We start from the raw sequence: 17,500 nt of genomic DNA, 5'->3' as shown, positions 1-17,500 counted from the left end.
GTGAAGAGAGTAAGTAGCTGGAGATGTAAATGTTCATTATTGAGTTGAAGATGAAGTTAAGATAGTTGGGAGTTTAGGGTGGAGAGTAAGGGATGGAAATGCAACTTTATGGGTGATCCACAAAGGTGGTTTTGGCAGTGTTGGACTGAGGAGAGCATGTAATCAGAAAGCAGACGAAAAGACTTTGAAATCTAAGGACTGAAGACTTGTAAGAAATGTGTTTATGTTTCAAAATGGAACAAAGTTTCTGCGAAAAGTGCTTGTGATTTTAGGAGAGTGGAAGGAGGGCATGATAATAGTAATGGGTGGTGGGTAATATTGCTAAAAAGAATTATGATGGAATGAAACAAACTAGTTAGGAAAAGGGAGAGTGGATGTTCCACTTTGAAAATAGGTATTTAATCTTTCTGTGGATATAGTAATGCGAGGGGCCAGGTGAAGGACAGCAGCCGAAGGTGGTAAATTGCATGAGAAGAAAAAAGGCCACGGATGGAGTGTGCAACGGTTATGTTCATGGATGATACAGAACTGATTGTTGACAGAACACTGATCGAGGATATTGACCAGTGAAAGAATCTGAAATGGGTTGCAAGATGGCAGAGCTGAGTGAAAACATGAGAGCAACAGAAAGGTTATGATGTTAAAGGGGAATCTGTAAGAAGCAGCAGAGTTGATATGGATAGTAAGAGAATCGAAACAGTAGGTTTCCAGAGGAAACTGGGAGAAAGTATTGACTAGAAGAAAACTATGTAGAAGTTGTAGATATCGTTGAGGGAAGCTGAGTTACATAGAATGAGTGGTAAAAGCGCCTTCAAATCAGCAAGGTGAGAAGCCCAATAGTCAGTTAAACGAGAATGAACAACTACTATTTTTACCATACCGTTCCACTATGCATTTCTTTCAGTTTTCCTCTTCATTAGCAGCAAGGTGAAGCATTTACGCTGGCAATGGTGCATTGAGAGGAGATGAAAGGTCACCTACAAATATTATATGCGCTAGTTTTGCAGGAATAACCTTTGCAATGCAACTAATGACCATTGCAAAGAGGGTGAGATTAAGAATACTACCCTTATCATATTTCATACTTTATTTGATTTACTTGTACATGAATTCTGTAGTGCCAGGTAAACACTTTTATAGAAGTACAAATTATTCTCTTCGATTCACCATCATCGACACTTAAATGTACACCGCGTCTCCAAATAGTACCCTCTACGTTTGATAAAATATTCCTTATTGTGGCATCTGCAGTACTACATCATTGTCACAAGTGAACTAACAAATCTGTGTTAGCAAACATGTTCCAGAAGAAAAACAAGGCATTTCAGATTTTTTTTTTTTTTCTGATACCCCGTATGCCGTCATTACACCTCACGAGATGCACTGTAGGCATTATTAAAGATTCTTTCCAGCGTCCCCTCGACCCCTACCCTAGCAGCAACCCCTTTCCTTCCTTTTACTGTACCTCCATTATATTATCTTTGTTCCATCTTGTTATCCACCCTCTCCTATCAATGATTTCGTAGCGCAACTGCTGTGAGGTTCTCCTACTGTGACACCTTACAAACCTTCCTACTCTGAATTTCCTTGCCATGGCTGAATGACCTCATAGGTTCCAGTGCCTGGCCTTTGACCTAAACCTCTATATTCCATTCCATTCCATATACCACTTAAATGAGCTCATTCCCATGATTTTACCGAGATGATATTAATGAAGGGATGGGCTGCTGACTGATCACCAGAAAGCAGTCTTTTTCTTTAGGAAGACAATAATTATTCCAAGTATTCTCACACATAAGGATAATACGTTTTCTTAAATAACAGACAACGTCTTATTTCTCACGCAACATGTGGACTTGCAGTAGTTGCCAGGTCATGAAGCAGATAGATACTTCAGAATTCGCTGATACTGATTTAAATTCCTCTCTCGGAGAAGAACGTGCCGGAAAAATCACAACTCATGGTGGAAAAGCCGCTTCACCTTCCTCTTCTCTAGTATACCACTAAATTATTCTGCGAAATGTCAGAGGTGGCCGGTATATGTAGACTCCTGGATATTTTTTATCCTGGTATATATTTTGACTTCTGGTAAAGTGAGATCCGGTTTCTTTAACACCCGGTAATTCAACACCAGAAAATAAACGAACAGCTTATTTAGGAAGCATATTATTTTTAAATAGCTTTGGATGACTTAAATCAGAATTACGAAAGACAGAAAACGAACGCTGATGGATCAAAAATTGATTGGAAGTACGAAGTTAAGTATGTGGTCGTGCTTGCGTTTTCGGTCCTTCGCAAATGTGTTATAAGTCATTTGCGAGTTTGTTTCCTCCACGTTGACTATGAATGGGACGAGACACTATTATAAAAAATGTCTATACTGCCCGGAGGTAAATGTTACTGAAAAGCTTGGATGGAAAAAATGTAACCTAAGCCTTCAACTTATTTAACAATCAAATTATGTGATTTCCATATCCTACGAAAGGTAATTCGTTTACGATATTTCGAAAAAGTTATGCTTCATAAATAATAGTATTTGTTCACTTTGGTGTTTAAATCACCGGGGGGTGTTAAACAAAAGTTTCAATTTGCCGGGAGTGAAATGACCGGGGTCAAAGTTCTGGGAGCCATGATACCTAGAACCGTATTTTAACTTCTTTTCTGTTTTTAAACTTATTCAAATTTAATAGCCCACCCCACATTACTTTTATTCCACGTAGGGGGCTAGCACTGGCAGCGCACCTCATGCGGTGCACTGTAGGCATAAATTAATCAAGGTTCTTTACTGCGTTCCTTCGGCCCTTAGCTCCAACGCCTTTCGTTCCTTTTACTGCACCTCCTTTCATCTTCTCTCTCTTCCATCTGACTTCCCAGCCTCCCCTAACAATTGATCCAGAGTGCAACTGCTTTGAGGTTTTCCTGCTGTGACAACTTTTACTGAAAGAACTCCGGCAGCTCCGTTCAAGGGTTGGAGTCATTACACTTGAAGAAACCAATCACAGTTACAATCACTTTCCAAAAATGTAAATCACAATTACAATTATGAGTGCATTTGGAAATAGCAATGACATTACAGTTACAATTACTTAACAACAAACTCAGTTACAATTACAGTTATAATCACAAGGTATTTGGGTGCGAGAGTCAACGCTCATCTTTGGTGCAGGAAACAGTGTGTTGAGGGGAGCAAGTCGAGCTGATGTGGTTTGCTAATCTGCTTCAACAAGTGTAAGTGACAGAAGAGCAGAGGTTACATTAAAGCAGTGTTTATTACCGCTAGTTGTGAAACACTTTGATTATGCCGTCCAGTTCAGGTCACCTGACTATACCACTTCGGTTTTATAATTACAATTAAATTACAAATTACCTGCTCCTGTAATTAATTAAATTACAACGACTTAATATAATTTCATTTTCAATTGCGTTTACGATTACAATTATACGAAATTCTGTAATCTATTACATTTCTGGCAACTTACAATGACTGCCATTTCCTTGTCAATAACGATCACAATTGCACGAAATTCTGTAGTTAATTCCAATTCAGTTAAATTACATTTTTCAGTTACGATATTAATTACAATTACACGAAATTCTGTCATTAATTATATTTCAATTAAATTACCATTGCTCCAACCCTGCTCCGTAGCGGGTGGTTTATAGCCAAGCGATATTTGTCTGTGAGAGCTGCTCTTGGGTTCGCGTTGCTGTGGTGAGTGGAGGCGCCACTCACACTCTTTTCTGACTTGGCGTCATTAGTGATCGTACAAGGTCTAATTTCAAGTTGATGTCAGGAAAACAAAACAAAGGTTTCTTCAGCGCGATCGAGTTTTCTGTATAGCAGCTACAACATATAATCAAGGCCACCGAAAACAGGTCTATCTTTCGATGGTCTCGTATAACGCGGTGTGAGCCGCGGCCCATGAAACATTCGGCCACGGCCCGGTGGTGGCCTGGCCTATATCATTGTCAGACACACCGTAATGGCTATCTGTAACCGTAAGTAAAATATAAACTACTGGGACTAGATGGCTGCAATTTGGTATGATAGATGATTGGAGGGTGGACGATCAACATATCAATTTGCAGCCCTCTAGCCTCAGTAGTTTTAAGATATGAGAGCGGACAGAAAAAGCTATCTCAATAGTTTTCTTTCGCAGAAAAATAAAAACAACTAACACCCTCAGATACGGCATTATTCATCGCCATCATTTATAGTTCTAATTATCATCCTAGTTACCATTCCTAGAGCCTCAGTGGCGTGGTTTGGTATGGTGTTGGCGTCACACCTCGGTGATCTCGAGTACGATTTTCGGCCATTCCATCGATGAGTGAGAGATGTGTATTTCTTGTGATAGAAGTTCACTCTCGACGTGGTTCGAAAGTCAAATAAAGCCGTTGGTCCCGTTGCCGAATAACCACTGGTTCCATGCAACGGCAAAACACCATACAAACAAAACAAAGTTACCATTGCTGCATCTGCCATTGTTTTTATTACTGCTTCTGATTTTTGGTCGTCATTGTCGACGGCGATCTCATTTCTCTTGAATATTGTCTCATCTTTTTCCGTGACATCTATTCACATGGTGCGTGTCACAATGCCAACCACGAGAGGAAACTCGAAGACGTGAAGTTTCTGAGAAGAATGGCGGCTGATTAACAGGCAGTTTTTATAAACAAAGACTGGGTGTTGTCGTAAGGCTTGCGAGAATGGCCCGAAGCGAAGAAATCTCGAATCTTTGAACTCCGAGTCTTTGAAATAGGTTTCAAGCTAATTAGGATTTCTTCGTACCTGGGTACGATCCGCGGCTTGTGAAATACCCTTCTTCTCCTGGATTAAAAAAAAGATAAAAAAAAAAAAGGACGGAATTTTGAAATGTTCTGTATTATCTCTTGGTAGAGAGAAAGGTAGGCAGGTATGTGGGGAGATGAATAGGGGGGAACTTCTAGTAATTACTAGCGTCGAGAAAGAGAACTAAAAGCTGCTACATTAAATGCAAGTTTAGTACGTATATAGTTCAGAAAGAATCCGAAGAAACTTTCCAAGGGTCAGTTTAAATGGCCTCCCAGTGAAATATATGAAAGTGAACAAGGCGATATAGCGTATTTATTTTCATTTTCATTTGTGAAACCACTTTCTATTTGACCATAGATTTTAGCATGTGGCCCGAGTAAGATGAAGGTCGGATCACGCCTTGTTCATAGAAAAGATAGTTCAAAATACTAGAAAGCAATCCCTTTTCTGTCCACAGAATTAAATCTCTGCGCATTGCAGACTAGTCAGTCTGTTGAAATAACCGTCGTATTTCCCAGTCTTTGGTCGTGAGTGTTTGAAGGGGGCACCTTAGTTACCAGGACATTATACATATCGTTGCAAAGTTTGAAGTGGGATAAAGATATCGCAGCAAAGTTTGAGGGGCTCCCTTTTCCTCATTGCTCACGTAAATTCATAACATACAAAGATAGTCTTTTGCTCCTTCTCTACGTGAAATTGTTCAGTTTCTAAGGGCCGCACTTCGCGAGAGTTGCAAGATTAAGCCCTCAGTTATTTTTGTTCCTAATGCTCTCGTTTCTTCTTGGAAGTTATTCCAGTATTTTGTCTCTCTGATGGTGGGTTGTGAGTCTTCTCATCGGCATTTAATTTTCGTTGCCAGTTTGAATGTTAGATTTTTAAATTGCTTTCGAACACACTCTTTCGTTCTATTTGTGCCCATTATTGATTAAGACTGCTGGATTCTCTCGGGGGTATTGTTGATAGCTCTGTTTGAGTGAATATGCTGTTCACGTAAGCAGAGATCGTTCGTAAAAGACGCTAACTTCTCATTTTGGCATTCAAACATCTTTAGCACTTATGGGCTTTAAGCTTTTAGTTTTCTGTATACGAAAACTCTTGAGATGGCTATTTCTCTGTCCGTCTACACTTTTTCTGTCCGTCCTCAGATCTTAAAACCGACTGAGGACAGAGGGCTGCAAATTGGTATTTTGATCATCCACCCTCCAATCATCAAACATGCCAAATTGTAGCCCTCTAGGCTCCTCAGTAGTTTTTATTTTATTTGAGGTTAAAGTTACCCATGATCGTGCGTCTGGCAGCACCATTGGTGCGAAGACCACAGGCCATCGCCGGGCCGTCGGTGAATGTGTGATGGTCCACGGCTGATCGTACGTCTGGAACATATGTACAATAAATGTCACCTTGCTGGTCTTCTTTTTTTTTCAGTAGATCAACTAAGAAAGCTATCGGATCGGGGGGATCCGATATACCTTGTTAAACTACTTGGGAAATCTTTATTCAGGCTGTCACCTGGGATTCTGTTGTCAGTAACATCCAATAATAAAGGCCCTCGTAAAAGAAAAAAAAAACATTTTGTCGAAGCATATATATTTATGTATACATATGTTGCTTTCCTACTCTTTTGGATTATGTTTTAAATGTCAACTTTCAAATCGGATTTGGATTTTAAAGTTCTTTCCTGTGAGGTATGCAAACGAGAAGTTTAGAACAGTTATACAGGCATATACAAAGACTTTGTCAACGAAACATGATTTAAAATCAGCATGAATACGTGCATGCATACGTGAAGGTTTGCGTCAAATGCTTGTTCAGAAGTATATTTCAGTGCGGTTAGTACTGGGAATGGTAAAAGCCCAAACGTCATAAAAAGTTATTCATGTGATTTTTTAGTCTCTTGATAATGTCTTAGTTTATACTTAAGACCACTCGCGAAAGCATAAGACCTTTAGGTTGGACATCTTGTAGGGTCGTTCATATCTGTTTTACAGTTAGGTTTTGCGTTTGTGTGAATTTTATGCGCGTCGCATGAATGACTAAGTACACAAAATCTTACATAAGAACAAAAAAGATGACCTTTCTGAGGTCGTCTCATCTAAGGGGAAAAGGGTTTCTAAGACACAGACATGTCTTTCGAGGTACCTGGACAGTCCTTTCCCCAACAGCGGGTGGCTCTGGAGTATTAAAAAAACACCACACACACACACACAGCACTGCCTGATGAACCTTTGAACAAAAATCACCGTGGGACGAGCCACCCTTTGAATTTGTATAGCTCACATCTGTATTATTATTATTATTATTAGTATTATTATTATTATTATTATTATTATTATTATTATTATTATTAGATGAAACCTATTCACACGGAACAAGCACACCAAAAGGACACTGACATGAAATTCAAACGTCCAAATAATGTTGGTTTAAACTTCACATCGCAGACCCCACATTGTAACAGGTAGCGATCATGATACAGAGCCAGTGATTTCTCATTATCCTGGTGGGAGAAATCTCGAACTCGCGACATCAGAGTGGCATGCCACGACACTAACCCCAATACCAGCGGACCAGCAAGTAAAGGTTTATATGTTTCTTGTCATCATCCTCGGTTTTCTCTTGGAATGGTGATACCAGAAGGGGTTGGCCTTCTTGTTCTCGACGGGTTTTTGAGATGTTTGCTTCCCCCATAGCATTTTTAGGCCCGGCTGTAACCGCCGCACTTTTTTTAACTCTCAGGTACCTCATTTCTAAGGTCACCAAAACAACAAAGGGTTGAACCCAGGGCCTCTCACTTGGTAATTTAGAGTGCTACCTATCACCAGGATGGTTATATACATACATGCATATTATATATATATATATATATATATATATATATATATATATATATATATATATATATATATATATATGTATGTATGTATGTATGTATATAAACTAAGACATTATATATATATATATATATATATATATATATATTGACGAATTTTCATATAGTCGTAAAGATTAATTCAGCAAAGTAATTGGACAACAAATGCTCATAATGATTTCGTTTGTAACATATCTAATAAAGCTTTGGACAGCACCACCTTAGTAGCCTTAGGATATGGAATAAATTTCTCCATTAAAACAAATACAGATTGGCTTGAAATTGAAAATGCATTTTGTAAGCTTGAAAAGTATGGTAACATTACATCAGAAGAAATCAGTATGTGTAAGGGTGTTGTGTATGGGATCGCCAATTTCTAATCACCCGCGAATATTCCTGTAAGGTTCTTAAATGCATATAGAATACTGAAAAAGATCAAGATTTACATATTACTAGAGCTGATAAATCGAACACATTGGTCATCATGAACAAGGTCGACTATAATAATAAAATGTTAGAATTACTCTCAGACCAAGAAACCTACACAGGAATAAGAAACAATCCTTTAGATAATGTCGATGCTCATTTCAACGAAACCATCAAGAGTATTCTGAAAATCCATAAGGAATTATTACAAAAGTTCATTACTGTAAATCCAACTCTTTCATATTTATATAGAGTTATCAAAACTCACAAGGAAAATAATCCTGTTAGACCCATTATAAGTTCGGTACGCTCTTGCACTTATAGATTATCGAAGTGGCTTGTTAACGAATTGTCTCCAATGCTTGGTAACATATCAGGTGTGTCCGTGAAAAATAATGTGGATTTCATAGATAGGTTAAGAAGGTTTAATTTTAATTATGATTTCAAGTTAATCAGTTTTGACGTCAGCTCATTGTTTACAAAGGTAGTACCTGTGGATGAACTACTTGAATTTATGAAGGAAGAAATGGAAAAATATACTTTCTCTTCGGACAGGCCCTCTATGATTAAGCTGATAGAATAGTGTGTTAGAGGTTGTAAATTTATGTTTGGAGAAAAGTATTATGAACAAAAGTTTGGCATGGCAATGGGCAATCCGTTATCTCCATTACTTAGTAACCTTTACATGAAGTTTCTTGAAAGTAAGTACTTACCAAGGATACTTCCTAAAGGTATCCTATGGGTTAGGTACGTTGATGATATATTTTGTGCTTGGCCTGTTGGCAAAAATGAAGAGAGCTTCCTAACAGCATTAAATACCCTAGTACCTTCTATAAAATGTACCTTGGAAACTGAAGTAGATAACAAGTTGGCGTTTTTAGATGGTTTAATTTTGAGGAATGATACAAATTTTAGATTTTCTGCGTACAGGAAGTCTACAAATGTAGATTTTTACATACATTTTTATTCTAACCATCATCCGAGAGCGAAGATGATGGTATTTTCGTCTATGTTTTTAAGGTCCGAGACATTGCAACAAATCTTAGGTATCCTTGTGATTTTATTGACAGGGCTTTCTGTAAAGCAAGAAAAACATTTTATGAAGTTGGTCGTAAGAGTTATTTTAATGTGGAAAACCTCCTTGTTTTACCATACTGTAAACAGTTTGTGGCCGTCGCTGGGCTGTTGAGACCTATCAATGTTTATGTCATTTTTAAGAACTATGTTCTTAAGAATTTATCAATCAGGAATTTCCCTCTACAGAAGACTGGCTGCATATATGAGATCCCTTGCAATCAGTGTAATAAAATGTACGTGGGACAAAGTGGAAAGGATCTTGAAACAAGATTAAAAAAGCATAAATATGATGTCAGAACGGGGAATAATGCAAGTAGTTTGTTTCAACATATGAATGAGTGCAACTACACTATGAACTGGAAAGAAGCGAAAGAGATCATGTTCTGTAAAGACATCACAATACAAAATATTGTCGAATCATGTATAATAAAGAAAAATCGTGTAGATTTGATCAGCAGCAGCCCCAGGCTGTACAAACTGGATGAACTACTTGTAAACAACAATTTTAGACAGTTCGTTTTTAAATAGTAGTAAAATAGTTTTCATGTTTATGTATTGCTGCCACAGATGTGTCTTTGTAACAAATAATGAATTTTTGTATCACTTGACCCTGGGGAGGCGTAAAAAATACACGAAAGCGCGCGGTCGACTTCTTTCATTCCTTCCTCCAGTTTTATGACTATATATATATATATATATATATATATATAATCATATATATATATATATATATATATATATATATACATATATATATACATATATATATATATATATATATATATATATATATATATATATATATATATATATATATATAATTGTGCGTGTGTGTGTGTGTAAATGAATAAATAAATAATATATTTTATTTATAATATATTATATTATATATATTAATATATATATATATATATTATGATAAATTTTTAGATTTTTAGAGCAATTTTTCAAGTAATTTTATTCATTATTTAACAGATTCCCCGATGACGTAATGAAGTTATTACGAAACGTAGGAAATAAAGAATTATATTGAAGTTAGAAAGTTTCCTTGGTCCACCCTCGCGCTGATATATATATATATATATATATATATATATATATATATATATATATATATATATATATAATATATATATATATATATATATATATATATATATATATATATATATATATATATATATATATATATATATATATATATATATATATTATATATATATATATATATATATATATATATATATATATATATATATATATAGGGAAACCTAACGTACTGAAATTGCAGTTATGACTCCGGTAAAAGGTGAATGAAATCAACGCCCTTAATTCCAGGACCGAAAGGGTAATCATAGTCTTTGGAAGCCTCAGAACAATTCCTGGTGTAACACCGGACTGTGATTACTATTCGTCAATGGAAAAGAGAAAGAAAAATGAAGCTGGGAAAAAATCTCCTTGCTACGAGTCCAAGCAAAAATATGCATTCGGTCGGTCCCGTGTTTCCGATTCGCGTCCCGTGCATGCAATCGGGCGTCGGGTTATTGTGGTGTTATGATACACTTTTTTTGTCTCAATCTAATTCTTACTTATTATGAGCTGTAGCGTGTCGTGGACATTGCGTTCAACACTGATTTGCAAGTTTGTGTTTTAATGTTTGGGTACCAGAACGTGTTCATGTTAACTTTTGAAAGAAATTCGACTCCGGTGCTGTCTGCATTACTCTTTTTCTCTTATCCACATTCACGCGTGAATGGGAATTGAGAATCTTTTTTTTTTATTGAGGAATATGCAACCTTGTAAGGGGTGTCGTGAATTTGATTATAATAATGATAATAACCGTTTATAACTGACGTCTTTCTTGGTATTGTTGCTGTTACAAATGAGCAATGCATGAGCAAAGGAGAAGTAAAATTTGCCACTGGCTTGCGGAGTGAATGCTATATAAAATATATATATATATATATATAATACCTATATATATATATATATATATTTAATATATATATATATATATATATAATATATATATATATATATATATATATATATATATATATAATATATATACTATATATTTATATTATATAATATATGTGATGTATATATATATATATATATATATGTGTGTGTGTGTGTGGTGTGTGTGGTGTGTACTACATATATATATATATATATATATTATATATATATATATATATATATATATATATATATATATTTATTTATTTATAAAAGATTAGGCGAACAAGTCTTTCCTTGTGCGGAAGGATGTGTTATCAAAATCTTCACAGTCCGGGATATTGAAAAGTCTTGGGTATTTCATTGTTACTAGCCTGTCAGTTGGCACACTAGATGGCACTACCGTCCGCATGCAAATGCCAACTTGCTGATCACCTGACAATGGCCATCAGAGTCTTGCAGATTCTGAAGGAAATAATTTCCCGTCAAAGTATCCTAGTGTCAACACAAACTTGTTAGTGTTCTGTAAAAGAAAACTGTTGAGACAGCTATTTGACTGTCCGTCCGCATGTTTTGTATCCACCCTCAGATCTTAAAAACTTCTGAGGCTAGAGGGCTACAAATAGGTATATTAAGCATACACCCTCCACTCATGAAACATACCGATTTGCAGCCCTCTAGCCTAATTAGTTTTGATTGTATTTAATGTTAAAGTTAGCCATGATTTTAGAGGCACTGCTATTCGTGCCAATAAGAGGCCACCACCAGGTTTTGGCTGAAAGTTTCATAGGACGCGGCTGAGAGTTTCATACACCATTATACGGTGTACAGAAAACTCGATGACACCGAAGAAACTTCGGCGCATTTTTTACTTGTTGGTATATGTTCCCGATCTACACTTATAAGGATCTGAGCAGCAGCGTCACAACCAGGGAGGACATTCCACGTGTTTTCTACGAAAGGAACGAGTGACAACATACCCTGTCTGCGTAGCAAGTAGCAAGCGATACTTCTCGAGATTCAGATGCTAAAGACGCTCTGGGAAGGAACCTGGCTGAAGCAGAGCTTGCAGAAAATGCTCTACTATGCAGTACGTCCTCATAATGACGGTCGTTCGAAGACTCGCTACTTCGACCAAATCCAGCTTCAGCATTCAGGAGAGGAAGAGGAGGCCCAATTCCAGCTGTGTGATGCAATATCTGAAGCATGGGACATTAATGCCATATTTTTCGTAAATCACGAAAATAATAAAGTGAATTCATTTTATATTTTTGGTGTTGAGCGAATGTATCCTAGTTTCTTTTATTAGTCTTCTCCTTCAGCCTTATCCCCATTAGCTTTGTTATCACTATTGCATCATTTCCACCTTGTAATCTTACGATGTATTTTGTGGGGGAGGAAGAATAAACACTTTAATCCTACTGGTTCTGTTCCTTCATGTAACAACACCTTTACATTTGTCTTCCATGGGAAGTATTTGCTCAATACTGTGAGTACAAAAAAAGTAAATTATAATTATGATCAATATCTTTTGTCTTAAAGGAATATAATTACGAAGTGTAATGAATTAGATAAGAGAGCAGATGAAAGTTACAGTCATTCTTGGAATGCAAAACATCTTGCCAGGCAGAGTTGACAGAAAGCAGATTTCGATTTCTGGTCATTTCAAGGGTACCATATATACGTAGTGTTATATACCGGACGCAAGAGTCTTATTTCGTATTAGAAATGATTAGTCGCTCATCGCGTCGTCGTTCAAGTCGATAAAATTCATAGCTGATGCCACATAAAGTTCAGAAAAACAAATGAATGACGCCTTACCAGTTTCTGCGTGACGAAGAGTTGGAAGAAAGTCCCTCTCCCGCCATCACACGCAAGCTACGGAAACTACTGAAAGAACTCGACGCACTTTCAACCGCGAGGACACGCATTGAGGACGACAGCAAGCGTGACCTATTTCCACGGTGTTCCTGACGTTTATGAACGTCAGCGTCACGTTAATCGCCGTCCGAAATATGGGGTGGGTGTAGCGCGCTCAAAGGAACACGTATGCAGTAGCGAGTGGTCTGACCAATTTTGTCAATGCGGACTCCACCTGCTGCCTCCCGAGAGGCTCCTTCGAGTAATGGGCAGTTTAGAAGGAATTTTTCGTCTACGTCTGCTTCCTGTTCGTCTGATTATAGCGTAGGATATGAATTTCCCGGTTTTCTCTCCCACTGGTGGATATTTGTACGTGTTAAGAGTCTGGGATCCCTGTGATGCTACCGCACTGAGTAAGGGCGTGGAAGGAAGCGAGGTGCGTCTCGGTTCTCATTCCTTATTCGAGTGTGATTGCTTTTTCCATTTTTTTTTTTCCCAATCAGCAGAAAAAACAATGCTGGCGTTAAAGACGGTCAATAAAATAGCGCCCGTGGAGTTTGCAGATGTCAATTTCTATTGAACATAATCTCTCCGGTATTGCTGCTACCTTTTGGTTGCTGAACTTTTCCTTTGAAACGTGTTTATTTCCGTTCTCTGATAGTATCCTTTCTCTCTCTCTCTCTCTCTCTCTCTCTCTCTCTCTCTCAAGTTTCCAATTCTTCATCTTATCCACATTTGAGATCCCAAACTGACTCATGCGCCTGCTCAGGATCATGCTTTCAAGCTTAGTGCGGCTGCTTGCATGCGCGCTCGCGTGTTGTCATGTTTATTTCAGCCTTGATTTCTTCGAAGCACTTCTGGGACTTCTACGCGTCAGGAGGAAAGGAAAAAATAATGAAAATAAAAACGATCATTTTCTGCGTATCATGAAGAAAGTTGCATTCTGAGATGTAGCTGACGAAGGATTTTCAATCCTTTACGCAGATCTTCCTCCTCTCGCCCTGTTTCGTAATCTGCAAGTAATGCTGTTTCTCTCTCTCATCAATCTTGCCCATGACAACCGCTCTCTCTCTCTCTCTCTCTCTCTCTCTCTCTCTCTCTCTCTCTCTCTCCTTTGCCTCTTGTTATGAGAGTCTATTTTATTGAGAAGATTGTTAAATCTCTCTCTCTCTCTCTCTCTCTCTCTCTCTCTCTCTCTCTCTCTCGCTCTCCTTTGCCCCTTATTATGAGGGTCTACTTAATTGAGAAGGTTGTTAAATCCCTCCCCCACCCCCTCTCTCTCTCTCTCTCTCTCTCTCTCTCTCTCTCCTTTGTCCCTTATTATGAGGGTCTATTTTATAGAGAAAAATGTGAAAATTCCAAGTCCATTCAGTTTTCAGTTCCACCTTTCACAAGTTCATTCTTCACATAAGCGATGAGTTGTGAGTGTTCTGTTATTTATTCGGTGACATCAAAAGACGTCAAAATTGTCTGTTATGTTGCGATTAGTCTTCAAAAGAGAGATTTACCCGATAACTCGTGTGGGATTTGCGTAAATTAGTAAATAAATAAAAAAAAAAAATGGCCCTTCTGTACAAGGTTTAGTGTGAATCATAATATGTCATCCAGATTATGTAATTTGACTATAAGTAAATCACCCCTTATTTGAATATGAAGCATATTTGTCCTTGTGAATCATTGCAAAACCCTTAAGGTAAATATAGTAAGGTATCACACTTATGACTAAAACAAATGTGTCTTCATTATTTGATTTCAGTAATTTATTTTGTGAATATTACTTCAGGTAACTATTCATGGCTCTGAAGCTCCGGGAATTTTCGCTTACTCGGGGAGTAATCCTGCAAACTGTCGTTGTTGTTGTTGTTGTTGTTGGGGTTGTAAGAAAGGTATAAAAAGGCCTGAAAAAGGTCTCGCGTTGAGTTAAAGATACAGGAATTTTAGGATTTATTTATTAGAAAGAAAATGTAAAAAAAACTGATAATGTGCATATTAGACAGTGCAGAAAAATTATTTCTAGTAAGATTTATATATATATATATATATATATATATATATATATATATATATATATGTGTGTGTTTTTTGTGTGTGTGTGTGTGTGTGTGTGTGTATGTATGTATGTAATGTATGTATTTTTTTTTTTTGTACTGTATCTGTTCCATATATTATAATGTATTGAATTTAGAGGCTATATTTCTGTTCAGTTATTTTGTGTTTCCCATTATAACTGAGAATAGGAGTATTAATTAAGAAAACTATTTTATGTTATGTTAGGAATATCATGTTTGCAACTTATGCGTCAGTGGAAGATCTTGCACGTGTCCCGAGTAAGCTGGAGATCCGTGACGGCTTGATTTTATGGGAAGGTTGCGCCATTACTGTTCCCACGTTTTGGTTAATATATATATTTTTTTATCTATGCCGGCATTATTGTCTCCATTTGTGAATATCTATTATTTAACTTCAGTATTTAGGACGTGGCTATATATTCTACGTAAAAAAAAACACACACACTGGGGCGTCACTTCAAGTTTTGCCAGACACCAGTCAGTTTCACTTAAGCTAACTTTCTTGGTTTTTTTTATAAGACATTTATTTTTACTTGGGCGACTGTTTGGGTGTTAAAGCCTCCGAAAATATACTTTTGTTTTTTAATGTTTTGTTTTTACCACCAAAAGTCAATAATCGAACCTTTGGCCACATGCAAATCTAACCAAGTCCTTTAAAAAAAAAAAAAAAAAAAAATTAAATTATAAAATGCGGTGAAGTTTCTTCGGCACAATCGAGTTTTCTGTACTGCGTATGATGTTGTATGAAACTCTCAGTCACAGCCCATGAAACTCTCAGCCGCGGTCCATGTAACTTTCAGCCACGGCCCGGTGGAGGGCCTGTTACGGGTGCCAGCCGTAAGATCATTGCTAACTTTAACCATAAATAAAGTAAAAAAAAAACTGCTGGCTGCAATTTGGAATGTTTGATGATTAGAGGGTGCATGATCAACACACCAATTTGCAGCCTTCTAGCCACAGTAGTTTTTAAGATCTGAGGGCGGACAGAAAAAGCCACCTCATTGAGTTGTTGCATTCAAATTCTCTGAGAAGCATCAGTCGTTCAGTGTGTTTTGATCATGAACGACATGACCCCATACTTTGATGAATGCCAAATATATCCACCTCAGAATTGAAGGAATCTGTGTCAGCAACCTTTATTACCTCGGTATTTGGATTAATGTCAAGGGACTAAATAAAACAGGAGTATTGTTAATATTAAGAAGGCGTGATCCGACCTCCAGCTTACTCGGGTGCATGCTTAAAATCTACGGTCAAATAGAGCGTTGTTTCACCAAGGAAAATTAAGATTAATGCGCTATATTTTATTAGAAGTAATTGTTCTGTACTGTTTAACATGCACACTATTATTTTTTTCTACATTTCCATTCTAATGAATAAAACTAATCATAAATATCCTATCCTAAAATTCCGGTATCTTTAACTCAACGTGAAACACCTTTTTCTGACCTTTTTAGGCTTTTCTATAGGGCATTCCTACCCCACTCCCTAACAAGAACAACAGCAAGAACAACAACAACAAAAACAAAGAAGTTTGTAGGCATACTCCCCGGGTAAGCAAAAATCCAAAATCAATATTGAGATGCAATGGCCTATAGTGTTGTGTAACGCTTGCAACAGCCGTGGCCCCAGAGTCGAGGAATGATACAGTACTATATTTGCTACTTTGCGCAACACATATTAATTGTAGACAAATTTAGTAAATTTAGACATTCTTTGACTTTCATGTCCATCCACATATCGAGCAGTCCTACCATATTACTTCTAACCACAATTCAAATGAAGAACTCTTTGGCACTGCCACTCAGCCACTCCGAACAGTCAACATTTAGAGTTCTATTCATCTACCAAAGATGTTCAAATGAATTTCCCAAAGGACTACTTCCTTTTTTTTTTTTTGAAAGAAAGGTCATCAAACTTGAACTGAAACATTTCAGTTTGATATTTTTAAATTCATTTCCTCCTCGTCTTTTTCTCTAAATCGTATAATTCTCTTTCTCTTGGAGGTGGGTTAAATGCCAATTATTGGTCATAACCAGTGGAAATATTTCCAGCAGTGTAGGAGGTCAGGGTATCTATAACGGAACGAGTTGACTTTTGAATCGACAATGATATATCCTCAGCGTCTAGGAATTAGTTTGTTGGAATTAATTAATCTGTTTTGTTTTCCTTCGCCTAGAAACTTAGTTTACGTCTTCCTTTACCTATCCAATCTCTAGAAAAATAGCGATGACTGTCTGTAAAAGAAAAATGATCGCACTGAACAAGAACTTACAATCCGTATTATGTGAAGGTTCTAGTGCTTGAGTTTTGAAGAATCTGTTCGGATTGTGTATGACAATTTTACGTGGGAAATCATGTAGATAAATTTATTCTTCTGAGAAGGGTGAGCTAACCTAGCTAGATTTATTTCCAGCTGAGGTGCCAATTGGTTTCTCGACG

At 37.0% G+C, this 17,500-nt stretch overlaps 1 protein-coding gene across 8 annotated transcripts in view; it reads right to left on the bottom strand.

Annotated features, from left to right (window-relative positions):
- LOC135219353 (doublesex- and mab-3-related transcription factor 1-like) overlaps window positions 1-17,500 on the bottom strand; it is a 409,902-nt gene that overhangs the window by 215,081 nt on the left and 177,321 nt on the right. Inside the window, exon 1 of one of the 8 annotated variants that reach the window (XM_064256040.1) lies at window positions 12,951-13,225. The exons of 6 other annotated variants lie outside the window; for them this stretch is intronic. The gene's annotated coding sequence lies outside the window, so the exon portion shown is untranslated. Of the gene's footprint in view, window positions 1-9,049; window positions 9,070-12,950; window positions 13,226-17,500 lie in introns of those variants that run through there. One more of the 8 variants, XM_064256041.1, reaches the window with a different exon arrangement.

Source organism: Macrobrachium nipponense, chromosome 1 (genome assembly GCF_015104395.2).
Source record: "Macrobrachium nipponense isolate FS-2020 chromosome 1, ASM1510439v2, whole genome shotgun sequence".
In the NCBI taxonomy this organism is placed as follows: Eukaryota; Metazoa; Arthropoda; class Malacostraca; order Decapoda; family Palaemonidae; genus Macrobrachium; species Macrobrachium nipponense.
The sequence above is the reverse complement of the archived record's forward strand: the minus strand, read 5'-3'. Positions and strand labels throughout refer to the sequence as shown.